The sequence below is a fragment of the Scyliorhinus torazame genome, chromosome 6 (assembly GCF_047496885.1).
Source record: "Scyliorhinus torazame isolate Kashiwa2021f chromosome 6, sScyTor2.1, whole genome shotgun sequence".
Classification (NCBI taxonomy): Eukaryota; Metazoa; Chordata; class Chondrichthyes; order Carcharhiniformes; family Scyliorhinidae; genus Scyliorhinus; species Scyliorhinus torazame.
In genome coordinates, this window is record NC_092712.1 from 166,395,439 (window position 1) to 166,408,824 (window position 13,386).

General features: G+C 46.3%; 1 pseudogene; it reads left to right on the forward strand.

Annotated features, from left to right (window-relative positions):
- Positions 1-6,467: 6,467 nt before the first annotated feature.
- LOC140425957 (U2 spliceosomal RNA) lies at positions 6,468-6,673 on the forward strand (annotated as a pseudogene).
- Positions 6,674-13,386: the final 6,713 nt, after the last annotated feature.

The following is a 13,386-nucleotide window of genomic DNA, read 5'->3' on the forward strand; positions in this document are numbered from 1 at the left end:
TGATTACAGAAGGCTTAAACTGATCATGGAGCTGTATCCATTCATCTTCAGCATCACGTAGAGGAGAAGATCAAACTGCAAAGTGGTGTCAAGTTGTGTACAAGATCTTCTACAGGGAACTGTCTCAGCTAGTGAAAACAACATCAAGGGGGTCAGTACAAATAATACAAGGACACCCTAAAAAACAGCTTTACAGACTTTTGTATTACAGGCCACTACTGTTAGGAAAGTACTGTAGCTAACCGGCCCACATAGGGGCAAGCACTGAAATTTGGCTCATCATATTTCAAGGACCATCTATGCTATACTGGCAACATCCAGCTTGCCCAGGGGAAGACCTAGAATAGTGTAGTTACAAAACATCCTCCGAAAATCAATGAAAACATGAATTGCTAGTTCTGTGGATGTTCACGCCAATTCCGCATTGGACGTTTCAATCATGAGATCACCCACAGAAGATAATGAAATGATTTACACCTGACACATGCCCAAATAATAAGGAGCCTATACAACACAGTACCAACATTCACTGTGGCATTCACGGAGAATTTGTGAAGTGAATCACTAAAGGTGAAACAATCAACCAGCAAAAGGCAGCTCATCAGAACTGAAGGAAAGTAGAAAAGGAAAAAACAAGAAAAATTAGAATAAATGATGGCAGAGGTGCAAGCAGGAAATACTGTACATTGATTAGTGACCAAACCCAATAAAAGTCCGTTTGTGTTAGATTCAGACCTCTTGCAAGATTAGTTATCTCTTGATAGTATAATGGAATAGTGGTACTTAATAAACATAATCCTGGTAATTAGCAATTCTACCCAGTCCAACTGATTACATATAGGGTTTCTCTAAATTTCAGTACAGAACTTATAAGTCTAGGAAAAGGCTTGCTTTTCTTTTAAAGAAAATATAGAACTCCCTTTGAAATATAAAGTGGCAACCCTGACTGGTTGGCCTCCGAAAATATGTAGTTGTTCAGATCTGGTTCCAAGTTCAGGAAACTTTGACCTTTTCAGTGGCATTGACCTGAAAAAAAAAGCCTGAACCCTGAAAGGCTCACAGCTCCATGACCTGCAATTAAAAAAATTATTACCAGTAGAGAAAAACAGGTTTGGCATATGCTCACTTCAGAAAAAAAATCAAGATGCACAGTGTTGAAAGAGTACTTTCGTTGCATGGAAACATTGTGCCAACACAGCAGCTGTTCAAATAATACACAGCACTGCCCTGAGGACATTGCATACAAATGCCACCATCGCTCAGATTTTGTTTTCCTCTCACTTAAGAACCCAGAGTGAAATTCTTGTTAACCAACAACTCGGCGGATCATTATTATTACTGGAAACAAAACTGTTGAAATGTGTAATCCTCAAGTTTAGAAAAAGACTGAGGCAATGCCCAGCAGTGGTGTTGCCAAGTAGTTTGTGTCCTATAGGCATCAATGCCACCTGTAGGGCAGCACGGTGGCGCAGTGGTTAGCATTGCTGTCTCACGGCGCCACGGTCCCAGGTTCGATCCCGGCTCTGGGTCACTGTCCGTGTGGAGTTTGCACATTCTCCCCGTGTTTGCGTGGGTTTCGCCCCCACAACCCAAAGGTGTGCAGGGTAGGTGGATTGGCCACGCTAAATTACCCCTTAATTGAAAAAAATGAATTGGGTACTCTAAATTAATTTTTAAAAATCAATGACACCTGTATCTGGATCAAGTGTTAGTAAGCAGAGCGTGGGTTGAGGCTCCATGCCAAGACAGTTCTCTGTTAAACACACTTGTCTCTCCTGGCATATCTGCTGACAGCAGACTGGACCAAAAGGTAACTGTTTCAGATTTTTTTTGCCCTGCAGAATTTTAGTTTGACGAGAAAAAGATAACTCGCAATGAACTTTGGCAGACCAATTCACAAAACAAGTTATCAAATAAGCAATGAGTTAGATACCCTGGAATAAGTTTGCAGCAGCTACATATATGCAAGGCCACACATTTGGCATACATATATGCACAATGAGACATCTACATGCACACACATAAACAGACACAATGAAGGAAGGCAGCATTTTTCCAGTTGCTACATTGAAGCTATAGATGCACTGCAAGGCTTGCAGCCCCATAGAGGCTTCTGATGGCCATGACTACCAGATCTTCCAGCATCATACCGGAGGTAATTAGAATTAAAATTGTGAAAAAGTGAATACTAAAAATTAATGACATGATAAGTAATGGTTATGGCACTGGGATTGCACCTCAGACAGATTGAATTCAAATCCCAATTTGGCAAATTGTGAAGATAAATTTAGTTTTTGAGCCATAACTTCCTCGGACTGTCAACCAGCATCAGATTGCCATAACGTACCTCATGGTATCCACTCACTTGTGACAAATTTTGTCCGTTCCTGTCCTTCCTGACTCAGGCCGGATGGGATCCAGACAGAGCAATGGGTCCCCAGGTCCAGTATCATAATCTAAAAGAATTTGAGCAAAGGAGGACCTGCAATCTGGGTCCCACCCCCTTTTTTACTGCACTAGCTGCCGTAAAGCAGGTGAGTTTAAAGGTCCCATTGAAAATGATAGGCCAAGAAGAAGGTAAGTGCCTAAAGTAAGTAGATGGCATCTGGGGGGGTGAGGATGGCCACAGGGGGTGGTCGGACAAAGGGTGGCGGTGTTCAGACATGGTAAGGCTGGACATGAGGAGGGTGGGGGGTCGGACATGAGGGGGGCTGGACATCAGAGAGTGTAGACCATGGGGTCAGGGGTGGGTTAGACACAGGGGTTGGGATTGTTGCCGGGTAAACCTTCACCTGGGAATTTCCCACAGGAATTCCCCAGAACATCTTTGAGGTATCTCCCAAAATTCTTCGCTGGTGAGCCAGGAAGTTAAATATAAGAGTTAATTTGTGGTTCACTGCGAGAATTAAATACCACAAAAACTGCTGGATTGTTGTAAAAATCCAATTGGTTCACTAATTTCCTTCATGAAAGTGAACCTGCCACCCCATTTGGTCTAGCTGTAATGTGACTCTAGTCCCACGCCATTTAGATAACTCCTTAACTTTCACAGGGCAACTAGGCGTGGGTAATAAATATTGTGGATAATTCAGACATAGCATAGTGGGGGATCCAGACATGGGGGGTGGAGCTGTCAGACATTGGGGGGGATAAGGTGGTCAAATAGGAGGGTCGAACATAAGTGGGGTGAGGGGGTCAGACATTGGGGGCTGGATATCAGGGAGGTGGTGGAATGGGACATGGGGTTCTCGTATTTGGGGGAGGGTTTGGACTTTGGATGTGGGGTTCAGACATAGGAGGGATTGGACATCAGGCAGGGGGTGGGGGTCAGTTTGGTTTGGGGGTCATGTTGAGTTGGGGTGAAGGGTAGTGTTCAGCCGTGTTGGGTGGGGGTTTCGGGGGATCTTAGCAGGCTGGGTTGGGGGGTCAGGTTGAGTCAGGGGGTCAGTTCGCAGTAGGGGCGGGGAGATGTAACCAGATTGGGTGGGGAGGGGCTTGTGGGGAATCTTGAGTTCAGGGATGAAAATTACTGTGGGGGGATGCCGAGTGGGTGTGGGATGTTGGGGGATGTCCCGTGCAGGGATTGATCTGGGTATTTAAAGTTTTACCTCTTCTCCCATTACACCCTCTGCTATCTGGCATGATGCTATCAAGCTGCTGATACTGTGACCTTTTGCATTCCACTCAACCTGTCTTCCCACACCCCAACATTCCCCTTCTGATTTTCTGTTTTCAGATACCCAAGATACTGTTGCCTTCCCAACCCAAGCCCCAGGAGGGGAAGTGCACACCTGATGAACATCATATTGTTCAGACACTCTCAGTCACGAGCTCAGATCTTGACACTACGCATACTTTAAAGTGTAATATGGCATTGGGACCAGTACATGGTGAAACATCGGGCATGAATGGCTGCAGCAAGGTCAGGGAACAAGGATGGCTTAAATGCCAGCTGGTGGCATACTGGACAGCACTGTTGGGCATGTACAGTGAGATTTGGGGTACACTGCTTGGCCTGCCTGCCAACCTCCTGTCACTGTCATGGAGTAGTCATCTTAAAACAACACAGAAGGCCTCAAACAGAGTTTGACCTCTCAGCTTCCTCTGCTGCATCTTCCTGACATGCTGCAGACTCAGAGACGCTGGCACTTCTGAACCAATACTTGGTGCAGCCTTTGTGTGGACAGGTCTCCACCTTTTGCACCCTGCCATTTGCAACATTTCCTGCTAAATCCAGTAACTCAACTCAACACTTCTAAAAACACTGATGTATTTTCAGATACCTTCCACCAACATAACTTCTTCAGAGCAGCATGGTGGAAGTAGGGCAGCCCGATGGCACATTGGTTAACATTGCTGCCTCACAGCGCCAGGGACCCAGGTATGATTCCCACTTTGCATGTGCAGGACACTGGGAGGAGGGTCTCAGGCAGTGTGGACCCTGGAGCCAGAGTGTTAAGACCTAAATTGATACACTGTGGCTGTACATAGTTGACTTTGCTGTTGTTAATAAACCCCCTTGTTCGTTACTGGAAGTCTCCAGTGTATTGTCTCGAGCTACCACAGACACAAATTGGCTCTCAGGTGAAAGAAAATCAAAAGGAAGACAGAGTTCATGGTCTGAAGTTGTTGAACTCAATGTTGAGTCCAGAAGACTGTAAAGTGACTAATCAGAAGATGGGGTGCTGTTCCTCCTGATGTGTTGGGTGTTCTGGATCACATACAGGTCACCAACACTTGAAGTAGTGCAACACTATTTTATTAAAAGGTTAACTATTTAAACATACTTGAACTGTGGGTAAATATGATACCAGCTTTAACTAAAGATCTTTGCCTTGTCCTAACCAGTTGATGCACTCAGCACATGGTGAATGTCTGTGTTGCAGGCTGTGAGCTCTGTGCTCCTAGCTAGCTGCTACTCGAATGAGCGGGAACTCTGATGCCCCCTGTCTTTATAGGGCGTGTGCTCTCACTGGTGATTGGCTGCGGTGTTGGTCCCACTGTGTGTCCATCAGTGTGTGTCTGCACCATGATATACTGGTGTATATTATGACATCCCACCTTTTATATAAAAAAATGTGCCTGCGTGACAATAAATAGTGTGTGGTGAATGTTCCTGACTACGTGTGTGCGAAATATTTACAGGACTATGTACATAAAACTAAGCTATTACATGGGAAGGTGCCTGGTGCAGAAAAAAAAGTGTGTCACACAAATAACGAGATGAACACTATATACAAACCACTTGAATGATTAAACGGAAGAACAGAACAGACCAGAGAGTCCATTAGGGCAAAGTTCACAAATTAAGTCTCTGAGGTGGGTGACGAATTCTGGTTGACCGCCTCAAGGGTGGGTCAGGAGCCACCAGCTGAGGAGCGGGCTGGACTGCGCCAGAGCGAGGAGGATGCAGAGTAACCGGAATCTCTGCATAGTCCAGGTCAGGGACAACAGGAGGGCGTGGCACTGGCAGAGGATCATGTAGCGAGCGTGGAACGAGACGAAGGGCACGCCGATTACGGCGCAGAATGGAACCATCTGGTAGACGAACCAGGAACGAGCGGGGAGCCACCTGCCGAAGAACCACAGCAGTTGCAGACCAGCCACCATCCGGAAGATGGATGCGGACGTTGTCATCTGGAGCCAGAGCAGAGAGATCAGCTGCACAGTCGGGGGAGAACTGATCCACGGGCAGGGGGGACTTTATCAGGGGCTGGGGGCACTGTTGGAGGGTGGTCCAGGGCGCGCGAGCGGGCCATTCTCTGGGCCCAATCAGCAGCTAGAGCCGGGTGCTCTATGCTGCCGGCATGCTAGCCCCCAGCTACACAGAGGATCAGTGGCCGTTTTGCACAAAATATTCGGCCGTAAAACACCACCGTTCCCACGCCGACGTGAGGCCATAGCCTCAGAATCGGAGAATTCAGCCCATAGTCTCCCAAACGGAGAATCCCGCTCCTCATCTCCTGACTCTTCAAAACCCTGTCCACCATCTACCAAGCACAAGTCAGGAGTGATGGAATAAGCTACATTTGCCTGGATGAATGCAGTTCCCACAACATTCTAGAAGCTCAACACTATGCAGGACAAAGGTTGGAACCTCATTCACTATTTTAAACATTCATTCCCTCCACTGCCAGCACACAGTGGCAGCAGTGTGCACAATCTACAAGGTGCCCTGCAGATACTTGCTGTTATAATTTGCTGAATTATACGGTAGCATAGTGGTTAGCACTTTGTCTTCACAGCGGCAGGGTCCCAGGTTCAATTCCCGCTTAGGTCACTGTCTGTGCGGAGTCTGCACGTTCTGCCCATGTCTGCATGGGTTTCCTCCGGGTGCTCCGCTTTCCTCCCACAGTCCAAAAATGTGCAGGTTAGGTGGATTGGCCATGCTAAATTGCCCTTAGGTTAGATGGAGTTGCAGGGTTATGGGGATAGGGCGGACATGTGGGGTCAAATAAGGTGCTTTTATTGCTTCTTGGCCTTTTGGCTAAGATCAAGCGTAGTATCTGCTCTGCCTTTTGGCTCAGATCTGGTATGTCTCTCTTGTGGGGACTATGAATTGGATTCAATTTGAATTTGAATTGGTTTTTGGAGCAGGCAAGGAGCTGGATTAGGGGTTCACCCCTGTCCACACTCTGAGCCCTGGCTTTGTAAATCAGCAGAAGTAATTTTAAAAAAGTAGGGTGCTCTCTCCAAGAGCCGGTGCAGACTCGATGGGCCGAATGGCCTCCTTCTGCACTGTAAATTCTATGATTCTATAGCACTTAAGCCATCTTTACACAATTTATTTTTTAAATTTAAAAAAAATAAATTTAGAGTACTGATGCACAATCAATTATAATGTTGCTAACTTTCTCCTTGGTTCAATTGCTCTGTTTTATTACCTTTGCTCTCGAGTCGCCAGGTATCTTTATGATACCGCCACGAGGTTCAAGTCCGAGTAATGATCAATAACCCAGTACACCGATTAGTAAGATTCAAATAAAAGCACATTTATTATACACAGTAATCGCCACTCATGCACAAATTCTACGTCTAAGCTACTTCTACAACTAACAGGCCTATACTTAACTTAGGACTGGCCCACCAGCTCAGGGGAACAAATGGCCTTTCGTTCGGGTTCTGAGTCTGCGGGATTCGAAGTTGGTACGGATTGGTAGCTAGGAGCGCCTATCTCGTAGCGAGCGTTGAATTAAGACTTACTTCTGTCGGGGGTCACTGCACCGGTCACGGTCAATGTTGGTTCGTGTTGCTGGGTGACCCGGGCAGGACGCAGAGGTGAAGAGAGCTGAAGAGTGCTGAAGAGAGACCGATTTGAACTTGGGGCTTAACTCTTATTGTCGCCAGGGGCTTCCCGCCTTTCGGGGCAGACCCTGTACCTGGTCCCAAGTGATTGGACTTTGTCCCAATCGCTTGGTTCAATTTCTCCAATACCCTGATCGATGGGCGGTCTTGAGGTGCTCGTTCACCTCCTTTGTGTTGGCTCCTGCTGGCGCCGAGGAGTGTGGCTTTGCTTTGTGTGTCCAAAATGTTACTTATTGTTCCCGGGGATTGCTCATCAGTATGCAGATGGCTGCTACATTGTTATGCTGATAGCCGCTGGTATCGATGTTGTCTGGCCTTTGCAGAGGTAAATACACAGCAAACCTGCAGCTGCTGGTTTCTGTCTACGTTGGCTGACTTTCCCATCAGCCTTTGCCATTCGCCATTTTAAATCGGGAGCTGGCCAATTTAAGTGGCTACAGTACAAAGACTCAGGTTGGATACAACTGTGGCTTTATTGCAGTAAGATGTGTGGCCTCCCACAGCAGCTGCCGAAATGGCTGCTGAATAGAGGACACGCATATTTATACTCGTACTGGGTGGAGCCAGCAGGCAGGGGCTGCCGGAGAACCTGTAGTACAGGTCCTACCTTACATCACCTAATATAGGTGCATAAGTGGTTTACCACAAGTACCCAATTAATTTTTTCCAATTAAGGGGCAATTTAGCATGGCCAATCCACCTAGCCTGCACATCTTTGGGTTGTGGGGGCGAAACCCACGCAAACACAGGGAGAATGTGCAAACTCCACACGGACAGTGACCCAGAGCCGGGATCAAACCTGGGACCTCAGCGCTGTGAGGAAGCCGGGCTAACCCACTGTGCCACCGTGCTGCCCTTTTACACACTTTTATAAGCATTACACTTTTATAAGCGAGTTACACATTACAAACGTACACCTCATCAGCCAAAAACCACAGTTTCAGCCTGTCCCTTATAAAGGAGTCACAAGTGAATCCCCAGTTAATGTCCACCTCATATGTACAATTAAATGCAATTTATATACGTTAGCACACACCAAGGCTTCAGCACCTCCCTAACCCAAAACTTCTATAGCCTCAAAGAACAACGTCACCAGGCACTTGGGAATACCACTACCTGCAATTCCTTTTCAAGTCACACACGAACCTGACTTCAAAATGTATCACAGTTCCTTTATCATCACTGTGTCAAAACCCTGGCAACACTAGTTAACAGCACTGTGGAATACCTTCACCAGACAAACTGCAGCAGTTCCAAAAGGTCGCTCAATCACCAACATTTTCAAAAGGGCAGCTCGGGATTGGTAATAAACACTTGCCTTGCCATATCCTGTAAATAAATAAAAGTCTTACCATTGGCCTACAATGGAGTATTTCATCCATTGCTTGCACCTAGTATTGACATGCTTGGCCAAGTATACCAGAGGACAAATGTAGATTAAAATTCAGTTTGTTCCGCACAACACTGTGTCAAAAAGATTACTTTCTACTGAATCAGTGAGATTTTATTCCATCCTTATATGACCCATCTTCATAGTCTATTTGAGTGAAGCTGTCAATTTGTACCACATTTCGTCAATTCTTTGCAGTATACCTGAACCTACTGGATTCAGTCTGAACAAAACAATCTAATTATTAGCCGAGGCATAGAATTTAAGAGCAGGAAGGTTACACTGGAAATATATAAAACATTAACAAAGAACAACAAAGAACAAAGAAACAGGAACAGGCCCTTCGGCCCTCCAAGCCCGTGCCGACCATACTGCCCGACTAAACTACAATCTTCTACACTTCCTGGGTCCGTATCCTTCTATTCCCATCCTATTCATATATTTGTCAAGATGCCCCTTAAATGTCCCTATCGTCCCTGCTTCCACTACCTCCTCCGGTAGTGAGTTCCAGGCACCCACTACCCTCTGCGTAAAAAACTTGCCTCGTACATCTACTCTAAACCTTGCCCCTCTCACCTTAAACCTATGCCCCCTAGTAATTGACCCCTCTACCCTGGGGAAAAGCCTCTGACTATCCACTCGGTCTATGCCCCTCATAATTTTGTATACCTCTATCAGGTCGCCCCTCAACCTCCTTCGTTCCAGTGAGAACAAACCGAGTTTATTCAATCGCTCCTCATAGCTTATGCCCTCCATACCAGGCAACATTCTGGTAAATCTCTTCTGCACCCTCTCTAAAGCCTCCACATCCTTCTGGTAGTGTGGCGACCAGAATTGAACACTATACTCCAAGTGTGGCCTAACTAAGGTTCTATACAGCTGCAACATGACTTGCCAATTCTTATACTCAATGCCCCGGACAATGAAGGCAAGCATGCCGTATGCCTTCTTAACTACCTTCTCCACCTGTGTTGCCCCTTTCAATGACCTGTGGACCTGTACTCCTAGATCTCTTTGACTTTCAATACTCTTGAGGGTTCTACCATTCACTGTATATTCCCGACCTGCATTAGCCCTTCCAAAATGCATTACCTCACATTTGTCCGGATTAAACTCCATCTGCCATCTCTCCGCCCAAGTCTCCAAACAATCTAAATCCTGCTGTATCCTCAGACAGTCCTCATCGCTATCCGCAATTCCACCAACCTTTGTGTCGTCTGCAAACTTACTAATCAGACCAGTTACATTTTCCTCCAAATCATTTATATATACTACAAAGAGCAAAGGTCCCAGCACTGATCCCTGTGGAACACCACTGGTCACAGCCCTCCAATTAGAAAAGCATCCCTCCATTGCTACCCTCTGCCTTCTATGGCCTAGCCAGTTCTGTATCCACCTTGCCAGTTCACCCCTGATCCCGTGTGACTTCACCTTTTGTACTAGTCTACCATGAGGGACCTTGTCAAAGGCCTTACTGAAGTCCATATAGACAACATCTACTGCCCTACCTGCATCAATCATCTTAGTGACCTCCTCGAAAAACTCTATCAAGTTAGTGAGACACGACCTCCCCTTCACAAAACTGTGCTGCCTCTCACTAATACGTCCATTTACTTCCAAATGGGAGTAGATCCTGTCTCAAAGAATTCTCTCCAGTAATTTCCCTACCACTGAAGTAAGGCTCACCGGCCTGTAGTTCCCGGGATTATCCTTGCTACCCTTCTTAAACAGAGGAACAACATTGGCTATTCTCCAGTCCTCCGGGACATCCCCTGAAGACAGCGAGGATCCAAAGATTTCTGTCAAGGCCTCAGCAATTTCCTCTCCAGCCTCCTTCAGTATTCTGGGGTAGATCCCATCAGGCCCTGGGGACTTATCTACCTTAATATTTTTTAAGACACCCAACACCTCGTCTTTTTGGATCACAATGTGACCCAGGCTATCTACACACCCTTCTCCAGACTCAACATCTACCAATTCCTTCTCTTTGGTGAATACTGATGCAAAGTATTCATTTAGTACCTCGCCCATTTCCTCTGGCTCCACACATAGATTCCCTTGCCTATCCTTCAGTGGGCCAACCCTTTCCCTGGCTACCCTCTTGCTTTTTATGTACGTGTAAAAAGCCTTGGGATTTTCCTTAACCCTATTTGCCAATGGCTTTTCGTGACCCCTTCTAGCCCTCCTGACTCCTTGCTTAAGTTCCTTCCTACTTTCCTTATATGCCACACAGGCTTTGTCTGTTCCCAGCCTTTTAGCCCTGACAAATGCCTCCTTTTTCTTTTTGACGAGGCCTACAATTAGTTAGGCCACAACTTGAGTACTGTGTGCAGTTTGTGTCACCTCATTATAGAAGGGTTGTAATTGTATTAGAGAGGACACAGAGGAGATTTACGAAGGTGTTGCCAGTATTGGAAAATTGCAATTATGAGGAAAGATTGAATAAGCTGGGGTTGTTCTTGGAACAGTGGGGAATGAAGAGAGATTTGATTGAGATGTGCAAAATTGTGAGGGGCCTAGATAGAGTGGCTAGGAAGGGCCAATTTACTTGAGCAGAGTGACAAGGGAAGACAGACCTAAATGATTGGTAAAATGATTGGAGGGAAGAATAGAAAAAATATTTTCACCCAGAGGTTTGTGGAGGTCTGGAAGTCACTGCTGAAAGGGCAGTTGTGGTAGAAACACTCAACTTATTTAAAAGGTGTTTGGATATGCTTCTCAAGTGCCATAATTGGTAGGGCTACGGAGCAAATGCTGGAAAATAGGGGTGGGTGGCTCGATCTCGGCTGGCGCAGTCACAATGGGCCAGGTAGCATCTGTCTGTAGCAATAAACTTTCTATGATCCCAACAGAGGCCTCTTCAACAGAAAATGAAATTTTTATGTAATCAGCTGTGGCCATGGTCTGAGTCAATTATCTTTCAACACAAACAAAAACTCCAACTCAGGAGAAAATATCTAGCATGTGATCTAGAAGAGTGGGTAAATCTTGACTTGATACAAGAGCAGAAAAGGAGTTAGGGTCCTCTTTTGCATCTCTTTTGATTTTTATTCCCATTGATGTCAATGGAAATAAAATGCTCACCTGCTCTCATGTAATTTACACTATTGCGAAAGTCAAGATGTACCCCATGTTATTTTAATATAAATGAACTAGCCATAGAATGGACAGTATAATTTATTGCTTAGATATTGTCAGTCCATGGGAACATGTTTCTACATGTCTAAAGCCGCAGGGGAGCACTCAGGAACATTTTGGTAAGAGACCGATCAGGACCTACTGGTCCCAGGTGACATGGCAAACAATGGGTTTTAATCCACTTACCTTGAATATTTTGTCTAGTTCGTATCCACATTTTAATCTTTGTTGAAAAGAAAATTGCATCCTGAAGTGGTGCAGTGTGTTCACACACCAATGTTCGATGTGACAACTTTGAGTGATGGATTTATGGAACAGGAACTAGTTTGACCTCAGGTTAGAAGATAGGTAGTGGAGTTATCCATAAAATAGAAGTTAAATATCAATTTTTGATTCCCTGCCCCATTATCATTTGGAGACTTTATAACCTTACACCCCTCTCAACCTCTCCAGCTCTGACCTCCAAAACAAATTCATCTGGATTCCAAACTCAATGGGCTGAAAATCCATTAGCTTTTCAATACACTTGTATCATAAATCCGGCAGTGCTGGGGAGGCAGGGCCGCAAATTAAAATAAGTCCCGCTTATTTTACAAGTGCACCATTTGCAGCTATGCCTTTGGCTGACTAGGTCCAATTCTCTGGAAATCCCTCCCCAAAGCGCTCTGCCTCCATATTTCACTTTTCCCCTTTGAAACTGTCCTCCAAACCTACCACGCTTTTGCATACACCTCGCATTGTCTCCATCTTTGGTTAAGTATTGAGTTTTGGCTGAGCTAACGTTTCGAGTCTGGATGACTCTTTGCCAAAGCTGACTCTGAAGAGTCATCCAGACTCGAAACATTAACGCCGTTCTCTCTCCAGTTTGGTGAGTGGTGGAGTTTGGATAGTGGGGGTGTTTGGTGAGTGGGGGAGTTCGGTGAGTGGGCAATTTGGTGAGTGAGGGAGTTCAGTGAGTGGGGAGTTTGGTGAGTGGGGGAGTTTGGTGAGTGGGGGAGTTCGGTGAGTGGGGAATTTGGTGATTGGGGGAGTTTGGTGAGTGGGGCAGTTCGGTGAATGGGGAGTTTGGTGAGTGGGGGAGTTTGGTGAGTGGGGGTGTTCAGTGAGTGGGGGAGTTCAGTGAGTGGGGGTGTTTGGTGAGTGGGAGAGTTTGGTGAGTGGGGGAGTTCGGTGAGTGGGGGAGTTCGGTGAGTGGGGGGTTTGGTGAGTGGGAGAGTTTGGTGAGTGCGGGAGTTCGGCGAGTGGGGGAGTTCGGTGAGTGGGGAATTTCGGTGAGTGGGGGAGTTCAGTGAGTGGGGAATTTCGGTGAGTGGAGGAGTTCAGTGAGTGGGGGAGTTCGGAGAGTGGGGGAGTTCGGTGAGTGGGGGAGTTCGGTGAGTGGGGGAGTTCGGTGAGTGGGGGAGTTCGGTGAGTGGGTGAGTTTGGTGAGTGGGGGAGTTCGGTGAGTGGGGGAGTTTGGTGAGTGGGGGAGTTCGGTGAGTGGGCAATTTGGTGAGTGAGGGAGTTCAGTGAGTGGGGAGTTTGGTGAGTGGGGGAGTTTGGTGAGTGGGGGA